At 45.0% G+C, this 15363-nt stretch overlaps 1 long non-coding RNA gene across 1 annotated transcript in view; it reads left to right on the forward strand.

Moving 5' to 3' along the window:
• The first annotated feature begins 5807 nt into the window (after positions 1-5807).
• The window catches only part of LOC137521732 (uncharacterized), a 56139-nt gene continuing 46583 nt past the window's right edge, over positions 5808-15363 (forward strand). Inside the window, exons 1-2 of the long non-coding RNA XR_011022188.1 lie at positions 5808-5991; positions 12152-12274. This is a non-coding gene — a long non-coding RNA (uncharacterized lncRNA). The remainder of the gene's footprint in view (positions 5992-12151; positions 12275-15363) is intronic.

Below are 15363 nucleotides of genomic sequence, written 5' to 3' on the forward strand. Positions count from 1 at the left end.
GGGAGGTTATCAGCAGGGGGGGGCTGAGGGCAATCTGAGGGTCTGGGTGGGTGATCAGGTGCCCCCAAGGGACAGTTTAGGGTCTGCTCTGATGGGTGGTGGTGACAAGGGGTGATAAGCAGGTGATAGACAGGTGATCAGTGGGTAAGGCAGCTGTATACAAACGTATACAGTATACAGGGGGGCGGTCTGGGGGGGGTGGTCTGGGGGGGATCTGAGGGTAGGGAGGGTGATCAGGGTACCCTAGGGGGCAGTTAGGGACCTACCCTAGGGGATAGCGTCCCTAGATAGTGACAGGGAGTGATTGATGGGTTTTTAGGTGGGTGGTGGGGTGCTAGCAGTGGTGTGCTGGGGTGGTCAGGGGGGGTTCTGAGGGCTGGGGTGGGCGATCGGGGGGTCTGGGTGGGCTAAAGTGTGTGCTGCTGTGCTTACTGTCAGGGCTGCCGTCTTCTCTGATGGTCGCACGACGAGTGACCATCAGCGGAGGAGGCAGCCAGTATAATACAATTTGTTACAATAACAAAGTGTATTATACACTCTGATTGGCCAGATCGCGCAAGTTTGAAACCCGCCGGCGCTGCTGATTGGCCGGCGGGTTTCCGAGTAGGGTGGGCGGAGCCTATTGCCGGCGGCGATCGCGTCATTGTTGACGCGATCGCCGCACAGCCACCTCTGATGCCGCCCCCGCCGATGGGCGTATTGCGGTCGTTTGGGCCCGGACTTTGCCGCCGCCCATCGGCTGGGGGCGGTCGTTAAGTGGTTAAAGAGGAACTCCAGTGAAAATAATGTAATTAAAAAAAGTGGTTCATTTTTATGATAATAATTATGTATAAATGATTTAGTCAGTGTTTGCCCATTGTAAAATCGTTTAAATCCCTGATTTACATTCTGACATTTATTACATGGTGACATTTTTACTGTTGTCAGGTGATGTAGCTGCTGCATGTTTTTTTTGGCAGTTGGAAACAGCTGTAAAGAGCTATTTCCCACAATGCAGCAGGGTTCACCGACAGGAAACAGTACTACTCAGAATTTCTTTGTGGGAGGGGTTTCACCACAATATCAGTCATACAGAGCCCCCTGATGGTCTGTTTGTGAAAAGGAATAGATTTCTCATGTAAAAGGGGGTATCAGCTACTGATTGGGATAAAGTTCAATTCTTGGATGGAGTTTCTCTTTAAGCATGTTGGTCCTTGCTAAAATGCCGCTATCCTCCCTTTTTACCCCCCAAATCCTAGGGCAAAAATCCACGACTTTCCTGGTCGTGGATTTTGCTGCCCGGGGAGGCAGAGCTTTGGGCTGTAGGCTCAGCCTCCATTCGCGTCAATTTGCCAGCGGATCTCCGCCTCTCCCCACCCCTCTCAGTGAAAGAAGAATGAGAGGGGCGGGGAGAGGCGGCGATCAGTGGGGATTGACGTGAGTAGAGGCAGAGCTACAGGCCAAAGCTCTGTCTCTACAAGGAAGCGCTCCACGATTTTTGCCCAGGGGATTTGGGGGTTATAAAACCCTTGTTCTGCCACAGGATAGCGGCGTTTTAGCAGGGACCAACATGCTTAAGCTAAATAAAAGGTAAAAACCCATTTTTAAAACAGCTGCAGTCTCTCTTTAAATGTTATGATTTTTGTGATAGTGGTCGTTTAATGGTCAAATCTGGTGGCTATCTATAAGTGTAGGGCCACCTTTAGTAAACAGTAATTTTCTGAGTTTTCATTCACAGCTAAAAGAATTGAAGAAATGCTGGTGGTAAATTTAACACAGAGGTTAGAAAAGAAAGGCAGAAGTGGGTCTACAGCTCCAGAAGTTACAGGAATTCTGAATCTGAGGACAACAAAGAGGTACAGGCAGGCAGTAAGTCTATCAATACTTCAGGGTCATCCTCTCTGCTACATTTTACTTGTGTGTTTAACCACTTGCCGACCGCACGCTTATACCGTGCGTCGGCAAAGTGGCAGCTGCAGGACCAGCGACGCAGTACTGCGTCGCCAGCTGCAGGCTGATTAATCAGGAAGCAGCCGCTCGCGCGAGCGGCTGCTTCCTGTCAAATCGCGGCGGGGGGCTCCGTGAATAGCCTGCGGGCCGCCGATGGCGGCTCGCAGGCTAAATGTAAACACAAGCGGTAATAACCTGCTTTGTTTACATTTGTACGGCGCTGCTGCGCAGCAGCGCCGTAAGGCAGATCGGCGATCCCCGGCCAATCAGCGGCCGGGGATCGCCGCCATGTGACAGGGGACGTCCTGTCACTGGCTGCACAGGACGGATAGCGTCCTGTGCAGCCCCGATCTCCGGGGGGGGGAGCAGGTAGGAGAGGGAGGGGGGAATTTCGCCGCGGAGGGGGGCTTTGAGGTGCCCCCCCCCCGCCAGCCACACGCAGGCAGAAGAGATCAGACCCCCCCTGCACATCATCCCCATAGGGGGGAAAAAAGGGGGGCAATCTGATCTTTCTGCCTGCACCCTGATCTGTGCTGGGGGCTGTAGAGCCCACCCAGCACAGATCGCTAAAAACAGCGCTGGTCCTTAAGGGGGGGGGGGGGTAAAGGGTGGGTCATCAAGTGGTTAACAGAACTATAGATAATCTTCTGCTGGATGAAACAAATGAACAGCTGCCTGACTTTAGGTCCAGACGACAGTATTGAACATACAAATGACATTTCCGAGGCCCCAGAGGAGCCTACAAGCACCGCTACTGCAGATACACATACTGTAGTCACCATTTTTACAACCCCGACAGACATAAAACCAGAAAAGACAGCAGAAAAGAGCTAGAAGTCATCAGCAGCAGTATTACTATTATTATTTTTTATTTACTTAGTGCCAACATCTTCTGTAGCGCTGTACATAGTACAAAACAAATAGTGGGGAACATAGATACATGAGCAGTTCAAAACTCTTTAATACAAACAACCAGCAATACAAATACATACAAATACTGAAAATATTGATGGTTTGAGACCTCACCGACATGACTGGTGCATGGTCATATGACAAATGACATCAGAATAAGAAACACTAGGAAGAGGTCCCTGTTACAATCTAGGACAGGGGTAGGGAACCTATGGCTCGGGTGCCAGATGGGGCTCTTTTGATGGCTACATCTGGCTCACAGTTAGGGGTTGATTCACTAAGCTACACTGCTCAAGCAGCGCAGCTTAGTGTGGCAGCGCTAGTAACATTTTCAAAGTAGGCACGCTACTGCTGTAACATGCACTACTAACGTACTCGTGCTACCTCAAAACTAACAGCTGCTCCAATAGTCTCACCCTAGACCCTGTCAGGTCCAGTGACTTTGTAGGACTAGATCCCCGCAGTTTCATTGGCCCAATAGGCTGCCTGTTGAAGTAGGCTGCCTGTCACTCGACAGGCAGCCTATTGGGCCAAAGTGCAGGGATCTCGTCCTGCAAAGTGAATCAACCCCCAAGTCAGCTAGCTAATTGTACAAGCTGTTAGTCGGTATTTCTCCTGCCTGGCTCTCAGGGAAATTGCTGATGTTGCTGAAACCCAAGAGAAGCTGAAGTGGTGTCTGACACTGCCGCTGCCTGGCTGATCAACTGTATAAACATCACCATGGCTACAGGGACGTAAGCCCTACTGTCCCAGTTTGAAAAATATTGTATGGCTCTCACAGAATTACATTTTAAAATATGTGGTGTTTATGACTCTCTCAGCCAAAAAGATTCCTGACCCCTGATCTAGAGGGTAGTGAATTAGAGACATTAGGGAAGGAGACAAAGGAGTTATATGAGGTAGTAAGCCTCCACTGCTACCTATAGCAAATTGTAGGCTTGTCTGCACAGGGGTGTTTTAAGAGAACGTTTGAAGATTTCCAGGTGCAGAGCATGATGGACAGGCTGTGGGAGAGAGTTCCAAAGGAGAGGTGGTGTTCGTGAAAAGTCCTGGCTGTGGGAGTGAGAGGAGGTGACTAAGCTAGAGGACATAGGGGTGTCCTGGGAGGAGCGAAGGTTACGGTCGGGGTGGTATCTGGAGATTAGTGAGGAAATGTATGGAGGTGACCGAGCAGTGTAGAGCTTTGTATGATAGCGTGAGGAGCTTACACTGGGTCATTTGGGTAATAGGTAGCCAATGGAGAGATTGGCAGAGAGGGGATGCATCAGATAGGTGGGAGGAAATGTGGATGAGGCTGGCAGCAGAGTTCAGTAGGAAGTGGGAGAGGTGCCAGTCTGGTTTTTGGTAGACTGTAGGGTAGGGTGTTACAGTATTCAAGACTGGATATGAAGAGCATGTTCAAGCATTTAAGTAGCCTCCTGTGACAGGAAGGGACAAAGTCTGGTATTTTCTACATTGATTCCTGTAAAGTTTAAAGCACACCTGAAGAGCAAAACACTTATGAGATAATATATTGTATGTGTAGTACAGCTAAGAAATAGAACATTGTGCTAAAACTGCAACTGTGACAGTATGATGCAATGTTAGAAAATAAGCTATATAAATGAAAATAAATATAAAGACTTTTCTCTGCTACTAATGCTCTATTCATTATCCGTACTACACATACAATTTATTATATCATAAGTTTTTTTTCGCTTCAGGTTTAAGGAAATGAGATTACTATTGCGACAACACATCAGTAGGGTAAAACTAACCTTTCTCACGACTGTCTAATGTAGAGAGAATGTAGAGACAGCAGATAGACAGTCAGGGACTCGAGAGAATAGTTTTGAGAGGTCAGGGGCAAAGAAATAGATTTGGGTGTCATCAGCATAGACATGATATTGAAAACCAAAAGAGCTTATTAATTGTCCCAGGCCATGAGAGTAAATGGAGAAGAGAAGGTGTCCAATAACAGAGCCTTGTGGTACACCAACACACATCGGACCTGAAGAGGAGTTAGTACTGGAGTTGGAAACGGTAGGAGGTCTACAGACACCAGTCACCACTACCCACCACTACAATGGATAACGCTGGTGATAAGGAGATTCTCCATTCGGTGGCATTACAACCTGAGGAAATGGGATTATGCTCACAAATGGCATTGTTTTATATTCCCTGTATGCCTTCTTATCTCCAATTTCATCTTCAGACTTCTGTTGGAAAGGTGATATTTTGTGTATGTAGTTTTAGGCTACTTTCATACTCTGCCTGTATGCTTCACTCCCGCTGTAAACGCACGTTGACCCTTATTCTGACATCAGCCTGCTGCACTGCTGATGCGCCCATGTAAATGTACCATAGAAATATACAGTAATTGTATTGTGTTGCAATGCGATTATATTGTCTGATATGGCAGCACACAATGGAGGCAGTATCTGGCAGTACATAATGCGCTATTTTGGCTCTTGGTCTTCGCTGTCTCTTCTAAGACGGTTTCCAGGGATACCTCTTAATTCAGTCTAGTATGAGTGTATACGTTTCTGCATTGAAACACACTGACGTTTGTCATTCACTTCCTGCAGCACGGACTTTAATTGCTGCAAGCTACACTCTTCAAACAAAGTCCAGTCTGGGCACAACCTCCTTGAACTTTAACCAGGTAATGATGATTGGATCCACCAACTTGCTGATAGTTACTTCTTAGTGTATTTTTAAAAAAAGGGGGGGGGGAGGAGTGGTTATTTGGGGTGAGAGCCGATAAACTAATGCATAGCTGAAGTGTTAGTTACCAAGATATCAGACCCAGGTGCTTAGATTTGGTACCGAAGGTGAGTTATGAATTGGGATTAGACATTTTATAGGAGTGAAGTTGTTGTATTATTGATATTATTATTATTTAATAATTAAAACCTGTATATACATTTTTGTTAATTGAAACTTGGACATTGATGGTCCTCCATGTATCTACTGTACAGGTCCAGGACTTGCTGAAAATATCAGAAATCAGAAACTATTCGATATTTATGCAATGCAGTGTCCATCCACCAGATGGGAGAGAAGAGCAGCCAGGTGTCATGTGACTGCAGCTTTCAAAGTGGGATGGATTTAAAGGGATCTATGCACCTCATAAACAAAATACATAAAGCGAATCTCGCTCTAAGGAAGGTTAGTAAATCTAGTGTGCTACAGTGAGGGGAGACAGGCATTACTTACGTGTGTGTGTGTGTGTGTGTGTGTGTGTGTGTGTGTGTGTGTGTGTGTGTGTGTGTGTGTGTGTGTGTGTGTGTGTGTGTGTGTGTGTGTGTGTGTGTGTGTGTGTGTGTGTGTGTGTGTGTGTGTGTGTATACGGATCCCTTATTACCTGGGATGATATGTTCTGGGGATATCCTCCCCCCAGTTGCTGATATAGGCCCCTATTCAACTCACTTTTAAATCTTTCACCTAGGTGACATTATTGTTTAGTATTTATATAGCACCGACATCTTCCACAGCACTGTACAGAGTATATATAGTCTTGTCAAAACCGTCCCTCGGAGGAGTTCACAATCTAGTCCCTACCATAGTCATATGTCTACATTATGTAGTGTATTGTATTGTAGTTTAGGGCCAATTTAGGGGTCAAGCCAATTAACTTATCTGTACGTTTTTGGGATGTGGGAGGAAACCGGAGTGCCCAGAGGAAACCCACACAGACACGGGGAGAACATACAAACTCCTTGCAGATGTTGAACTGGTTGGGATTCGAACCGGGGACCCAGCGCTGCAAGGCGAGAGTGCTAACCACCACGCCACTGTGCTGCCCACCTTATCAATAAAATGCCCTTCAAGCCACTGGCAAGAAAGAAAATACTAAATCATTTTGCCAGAACTTTTTCTCCTATTTTTTTACTTTTTCAATTGCAGATCGCTGAACAGTTATTTTAAACATAAGATGAAAAATGATCTCTTAGAATAAAAAAAACGCACATGATTATAAAAATGCAGCGCAACGCAGCCAGACCCTTAGTTGTGTACTACAAATAAATAGACATATTTAAAATATAGTAAAAATACAAAACAGTAATATTTAGAAAAGCACTGGATAAAAATGATAATAAATGTAAAGGTATAGAAACAGAAGATTTAATCTCCTCTCGGGAACACATTTTCTCTGTGCGAAAAAAAAATGCTATGCGCAAGATCAGACAGAGGATATTATATGGGGAATAAGGTCACCCCTGCCGCGCATTAGGAGGATATTAGGATTCACCGAGGACTTCAGTAGCGCTACAAAGACACACAGCCGTGTTCATGTATAAAGGTCACTGAACTCTGTAGGGAATCCTAATGTCCTTAGTATGTATGGCAGGAGCACAGTTTTGTTATATTACACTGACACAGCCTACGAGTGGCTCCATAACAAAATATTAGTTGAGGCCCCCCACAAAAAAATGATAGGGCACATTTGTGCCCTCCCACACACACACCAATTTTAGGTAGCCAGAGGCACCCTCAGTGTTAGGTAGCCCTCAGTATAGGTAGCCAGAAGTGCTTCCCACTAAAGAAAGCCAAAGGTACCCTCACTAATAGAAAGCTCCCCCGTATAGATAGTCAGAGGGGCTTCTAGTAATAAATAGCATTCCAGTATAAATAGCCAGAGGGGCCCCCAGTATTAAGTAGCCTCCAAATATGGTTAATCAGAGGGCCTTTCAGTAATATTCCTAAGTATACATAGCTAGAGGGGCCATCAGTATTGGGAAGCCCTCAATAAAGATAACCCTTGCTCTGTTTCCACTGCTCTGATCCACAAGGGGCCCAGTGAGGACCCAATTATCGCTTCCAGTCATTGCCACTGGGCCTTCCTTGGCTACAGGCCTCATAGCAGGCGCTATGGCTGCTATGGTGATCCCTACGCCACTGCCGAGGACTTTTCACTGATGATATTCACGGGGGTGACGTGTTTAATAATGTAATCGCTGTGCCCCGTTCCCACTGTGTCAACCTGGCGTGAGTTTAACCTTCAGTTTTCCCACGTTTTTTGTTCAGGTTGTAGCCTATGGGAGCATACAAAAATCATATAGCAAGTGCAGTACTATGCGATTTTCTTGCGATTTCTACAGTATACGAGGCATTAAGCCTTTAATTTCCACAACATACCAAGCGTGCGCATGCATAAGGAACTGGCTAATGGATAGCAAGCAAAGAGTTGTAGTCAATAGATCATATTTAAAATAAGTGACTTTTATCAGTGGGGTCCCACAAGGGTCGGTGCTGGGTCCAGAACTCTTCAATTTATTTATTAATGACCTAGTAGAAGAACTATAAAGAAAAGTTGCTTTTTTGCAATGATACAAAGTTGTACAGAATTATCGACGCACAGGAAGATAGTGACATATTGCAGAAGGATCTGGATAGGATGGCTATATGGGCACGTAAATGGCAGATGAAATTCAATGTTGAAAAATGTAAGGTCATGCATTTTGGTCATACCAATGGTCTAGCACCATAAAAAATAAACGGGATACAGATGGGGATATTAAACTTGAAGAGGGACTTAGCAGTACTGGCTGACAACAAGGTAAATAATTGTATTTAATACCAAGTAGCTAAAGCAAATACAGTTCTGTCATGCATTAAACGGGAAACAAAAACCAGGGATGCCAGAATAATACTGATCCTGTTTATCTCTCTAGTAAGGCCACAGCTGGGATACGGAATACAGTTCTAGGCACCAGATTACAGGAGGGACATTTTTTGAGTCTTAGGTCATTTTAGAGCAGGTGCAGAGATTAGCAACAAATCCGATTAAAGGGGGGAGGAGTCTCACTTACCAAGAAAGGTTAGGTAAACTGGGCTTATTTAGTCTGGAGAAAATACGCCTTAGAGGAGATCAGGGGGTAATATAAAAGCTTGGCACATAAGCTTTTTGTCTTGTGCAAATGACATGGGGACATGATGATCCAGAATAGGTTTAAAACGTGGCCAAGCACCTCTGTACTCCCATTGCTGCCTGAAGAAGCGGGAGTTATTCTGCGAAACGTGTTGCTTTGTGGAGTTTTTTCAAATAAATTATTGTTGATCACAAAATTGACAGAATTTGTGTCTAGTGATCGGGGAGGTAAGTCCTACCTACTCTTTTAAACAGTTTTTAAAGGACCACTATCACGAAAATGTGTAAAATTTATAATACATAATACAGTGGGTTGCAAAAGTATTCGGCCCCCTTGAAGTTTTCCACATTTTGTCACATTACTGCCACAAACGTGAATCAATTTTATTGGAATTCCACATGAAAGACCAATACAAAATGGTGTACACATGAGAAGTGGAACGAAAATCATACATGATTCCAAACATTTTTTACAAATAAATAACTGCAAAGTGGTGTGTGCATAATTATTCGGCCCCCTTTGATCTGAGTGCAGTCAGTTGCTTATAGACATTGCCTGATGAGTGCTAATGACTAAATAGAGTGCACCTGTGTGTAATCTAATGTCAGTACAAATACAGCTTCTCTGTGATGGCCTCAGAGGTTGTCTAAGAGAATATTGGGAGCAACAACACCGTGAAGTCCAAAGAACACACAAGACAGGTCCAAGACAGGTCAGGGATCAAGTTATTGAAAAATTTAAAGCAGGCTTAGGCTACAAAAAGATTTCCAAAGCCTTGAACATCACAAGGAGCACTGTTCAAGCAATCATTCATAAATGGAAGGAGTATGGCACAACTGTAAACCTACCAAGACAAGGTCATCCACATAAACTCACAGGCCGAACAAGGAGAGTGCTGATCAGAAATGCAGTCAAGAGGCCCATGGTGACTCTGGACGAGCTGCAGAGATCTAAAGCTCAGGTGGGAGACTCTGTCCATAGGACAACTATTTGTCATGCACTGTACAAAGTTAGCCTTTATGGAAGAGTGGCAAGAAGAAAGGCATTGTTAACAGAAAGCATAAGAAGTCCTGTTTGCAGTTTGCCACAAGCCATGTGGGGGACACAGCAACCATGCGGAAGAAGGTGCTCTGGTCAGATGAGACCAAAATGGAACTTTTTGGCCAAAATGCAAAACGCTATGTGTGGCAGAAAACGAACACTGCACATCACTCTGAACACACCATCCCCACTGTCAAATATGGTGGTGGCAGCATCATGCATCTCTTCAGCAGGGACAGGGAAGCTGGTCAGAGTTGATGGGAAGATGGATGGAGCTAAATACAGGGAAAACTTGGAAGAAAACCTCTTGGAGACTGCAAAAGACTTGAGACTGGGGTGGAAGTTCACCTTCCAGCAGGACAACGACCCTAAACATAAAGCCAGGGCAACAATGGAATGGTTTAAAACAAAACATATCCATGTGTTAGAATGGCCCAGTCAAAGTCCAGATCTAAATCCAATCGAGAATCTGTGGCAAGATCTGAAAACTGCTGTTCACAAACGCTGTCCATCTAAACTGACTGAGCTGGAGCTGTTATGCAAGGAAGAATGGGCAAGGATTTCAGTCTCTAGATGTGCAAAGCTGGTAGAGACATACCCTAAAAGACTGGCAGCTGTAATTGCAGCAAAAGGTGGTTCTACAAAGTATTGACTCAGGGGGCCGAATAATTACGCACACCCCACTTTGCAGTTATTTATTTGTAAAAAATGTTTGGAATGATGTAGGATTTTCGATCCACTTCTCACATGTACACCACTTTGTATTGGTCTTTCACATAGAATTCCAATAAAATTGATGCAGGTTTGTGGCAGTAATGTGACAACAAAATGTGGAAAACTTCAAGGGGGCCGAATACTTTTGCAAGCCACTGTACATTTCTTCCAGAGACAAAAATTACTTTTCTCCTATGTTGCTGTCACTTACAGTAGGTAGTACGTAGAAATCTGACAGTAGGTAGTAGAAATCGGACAGAACCAACAGGTTTTGGGCTATGGCCTTCATTCTTTATAAAGACACTCCCTTAAAAGGATTCATACAAAGATGCTGGCCAGCCTCCCTTGTTTGCTGCACACTTCTTTGGCAGTTGGACGGACCAACTGCCATTCACTACGTGGTTTTGAAAAGAAAGAAAACCCTGAGAATCCCTCTCCCACCCCCATGAGGTGATGGGCATGTTCAAAACCTGTCAGTCTGTCAGATTTCTACTACCTACTGTAAGTGACAGCAACATAGAAGAAAAGTAATTTATGCCTCATTTTACTCTGGGAGAAAAGTACTTTTTATTTGCATGATCTTGTTTTGTTGTGAGTTTCCTGTATGTCCTACCTTGTATGTTAACCCTTTTATCTATTGTGCAGCGCTGCGTAATATGTTGGCGCTATATAAATACAATAAATAATAATAATAATAATTTTATATGTATGTGTTTACATGTATTTTAAATTTTACAATTTTCACAATAGTGGTCCTTTAACACAGTTTTTAACATTTTGTATCCTATTGTTGGCACCTCTGTTCCAGTTTCAGTATATTGTCTAGTCCACCCTTGGTGGAGAGGTGTATCCCCATTCCTTTCTACAGAGAGCGACTTCTTAACCTGAGTGGGGTCAGGTTTAATCTTCCCACCCGCCTACACAGTGGTTGCCTAAGTGGTATCCCTCGTTTGTGAGTACCCGTATTTTTCGGACTATAAGACACTCCTGACCATAAGACGCACCTAGGTCTAGAGGACAAAAACCAGAGGAGAAAATATATACTAAACCTGGTACATCCATGGTGAAGGAGCAACTTGTGGATTATGCCCCCTTTGTACCTCTTGTGTCTCCCTGTGTCCTCCTCTGTCCCCCTTGTGTCCTCCTGTGTTCCCCATGTGTCTGCCTATGTCCTCCTCTATGCCCCTTTGTGTCCTCCTTGTGTCCTCCGCTATGCCCCTTTGTGTCCTCCCCTATGCCCCTTTGTGTCCTCCTTGTGTCCTCCGCTATGCCCCTTTGTGTCCTCCGCTATGCCTCTTTGTGTCCTCCTTGTGTCCTCCTCTATGCCCCTTTGTGTCCTCCGCTATGCCCCTTTGTGTCCTCCGCTATGCCCCTTTGTTTGACCCACTTTGTCCTCTGCATGGGCACAGTTGGAGGTTGGTATTGGCAGGCATTCACAAGTCAGGACCTCCCTGCATTTGGACTATAAGACGCTGTGACTTTTTCCCCCCACTTTTAGGGGAGAAAAAGTGAGTATTTTAGTTCAAAGAATACAGTATATCTTCATTGCTGCTTGATATTTGCTTTACCCATCCAGAACATACTGCACTATTGGGCTCTCGGTTTCCTTCTGTGTCTCTAAGCTAGTACCTTATTTCTGGTTGAACTTGATGGATGGATGTCTTTTTTTTCAACCTATGTAATTTTGTATCTGCATGTAGGGAAAGCCAGGCTGTTGGAGAACTTCCGCCCACACTCAGGGGCACCTGCTGGTACTGACCATTCTCTTGGCTAGCCAACAGCGAAGATAAGAGCCTAGAACAAAAGGAAGCATAGTCAGGAAGGTACAGCAATCCCCGGGTCAGCGCCCCAGTCGGTATCTAAACATGCAGCATCGCTGTAAGGGAGACAATCAATGAAAACAATGAATGGGAGCATCTGGAAATTTGTCATGTGTTGGCTGGTGAGGTGTGCCAGAGAGCACTGCTGCTGTACTGAATCAGGCCGTACAAACCTGCTGTAGCAGCTGCACTGATGGATGCCAGCCAATGCCGATTCTAATCCTGAAGACCATTGTGACAGGCAGACTCTCCTTCTATTTTAACACAATATCCCTTTAATACTTTTAATGGGAACCTAAATCGAGAGGGATATGGAGCCTATTATATTTAAAGTGAATTGGAACCGCGTTTAAAAAAAAATGAATCAAATACTTACGTAAGGAGAGGGAAGGCTCTGGGTCGTATAGAGCCTTCCGTCTCCTCTCTCGGTGCCCTCTATCCTGTGCTGGCTCCCCCCGTTTCAATCTCCCACCGAAAGGGTATTTGGAAGTCTTCGGGAGCCGTGTCCTCCCAAAGACATGCGGCTCCATACTGCACAGGCGTGAGCGTGCAAGAGAGGGTGCTTGTGCAGGCGCAGTACAGGGCCGCCCTTCTTCAGGAGCACTCGGGCTCCCTGTAGACTTCTGAAGCCTCCTTCGGCCGGGTCAAGCAGTATTTGACTAATTTAGTCAAATACTGCTACCGGGCGAGCCAGCACTGGAACGAGGGGACCAGGAGAGGAGCGGGAAGGCTCTATAGGACCCAGAGCCTTCCCTCTCCTTGGGTAAGTATATGTCTCATTTTTTTTAAATGCGGTTCCCATTCACTTTAATGCCTTTTAAACAATACCAATTTCCTGACAGTCCTACTGATCTCATTGGCTTTAGTAGTGTCTAAATCACCAACGTAAAGAGGAACTCCAGTGAAAACAATGTAATAAAAAAGGGCTTATTTTTTTCAATAATTATGTATACTTGATTTAGTGAATGTTTGCCCATTGTAAAATCTTTCCTCTCCCTGATATGCAGACATGTATCACAAGGCTCTCATTGTGTGATGTCAGGACCTCAGAGCTGTGAGGCGCTGACATCACACTGTGGGCGGGGTTTCACAACAACCTCAGCCATACAGACCCCCCTGATGATCCATTTGAAAAAAAGGAATAGATTTCTCATGGGAAAGGGGGTATGATTGGGATGAAGTTCCCAAGGCTGGCTTGTGCACCATTGTTTTTAATTTTATTGTAGATTCCCATGCAGTTCAGTTAGGAGGGGGGCAGATGAGAGGGAATATCCTGCACGCTGGTGCCCCCTGCTGGTCATATAGCCATTGTCTATATGCAACTGAAGCCCTCTCCAACGATTGGCTGACCTTCTCAGCTTTTGCTTGATGAATCACTGCAGACTAGGTGTAACGTGTGTGTGCACTTCTTATTGGCTTATAAGCAGCCTGCAGGCTTTATAAAGCAGCAGAGGACTGTTTGGTAGTGAGTATTTCCCTCTTTGTGTGTTTGGTAAGTTTCAGAGCAGTTGGGGACAGGCTCTTGGGGGTGGCAGCTCCAGGGCTTGACTGCGCTCACATATGGTGTTACATGCTGGTTCTGGGGCCCCGGGCAGTGAGAGTTCCCGGGGCCCCAGGCTGGCTTGTGCACCATTGTTTTTAATGGGATGAAGTTCAATTCTTGATTATGGTTTCTCTTTTTTAAAAAAAGCATGACGCTAATCTTGTCAGAAACATCTGATCTGCATGTGCTTGTTCAGGGTCTATGGCTAATAGTATTAGAGGCAGAGGATCAACAGGATAGCCAGGCAACTGGGATTGTTCTAATGGAAATAAATATGGCAGCTCCATATCCCGCTCGCTTCAGGTTCCGTTTAAACAATTCTAAACTAAAGCATATACAATTTAACCTGCTTCCCTAAGGGCTCTTTCACACCACTTTTTCAGCGTTTTAACGCAAAGTCTATACTTTGCGTTAACCAAGGTAAAAAGAAACTCCATAGACTTTCATTTTACCTTTCACACCCGACGCTGCGTTTCGATGCGTTGCGGTACAACGCACCCGGGAGCATTTTATCGCCGGGAATCTGCATTTTCCTATTTGGTTAATTAATTACTACCGCCGCTACTCAGCGTCGCACCGCAGATTCCCGACGACACGTCGCAGCCTATTCAACGCGTGCAGGAACCGCCTCCTGCACGCGTTGTCTAATGTGAAAGAGGCCTTATAATGATTGTTCTTTTAGAAATAATTTTGAGGTGAGCTTTGTAAATTTGTCATAAAGAGGAACTATAACGACATATAGTAAATGCAGTAAATGGGTCATATTATTCAGGATAGCCACTTTTACTTTAAATATCCTGGTTTCAGCATCAGAACACTTTCTATAGCTATATATTGTTGTACTGTATATTGGAATGTTGCCATGCCCTACCACTGAGGCTTAGCCCAGGCTGTTTATTATGCAGGATTCTCCCCACAGAGCAATCTGGGAGACCAGAGATCTCTTCTACTGGCTTTAGATCACCTGCCAGTACTAAAGATGTCACCACCAGATGTCACCACCAGTGATACCTTTCAGAATGTAAATCAGAATGTAAATCATGGAGAGGAAAGATTTTACAACAGGCAAACACTGACTAAATCATTTATAAATGGATATTGTATAAAAAATGAGCAATTGTATTCATTATTTTCAGTACGGTTCTTTTTTAACTCCCTTAACACACAGGATTGTATGCCATCTGGGCGATAAGCAATACCTATCTTGATTTTATGTACTGTCGCTGAAAGATTGAGAATCCCTCAGGCATCAGTTCTGGGCCGAGTGTTGCATAAGTCCAGAGCAGTCATGGCTAACCTTGGCACTCCAGCTGTGACAAGACTACAAACCCCATCATGCCTCTGCCTCCCCGAGCTATACTTAGAGCTGTCAGAGTATTGCAATGCCTCATGGGACTTGTACTTCCACCACAGCTGGAGTGCCAAGGTTAGCCATCTTTGGCCTAGAGGCTAGTATCGTGTCTGTTGCTATGGGCGGGGAGGAGGGACAACACGTGGCGCATGGCTGAGAGGTTTCCAGCAGGCCAGTTAGTAGAACAATGCAATCTGG

The sequence above is a fragment of the Hyperolius riggenbachi genome, chromosome 6, assembly GCF_040937935.1.
Source record: "Hyperolius riggenbachi isolate aHypRig1 chromosome 6, aHypRig1.pri, whole genome shotgun sequence".
Taxonomy (NCBI): Eukaryota; Metazoa; Chordata; class Amphibia; order Anura; family Hyperoliidae; genus Hyperolius; species Hyperolius riggenbachi.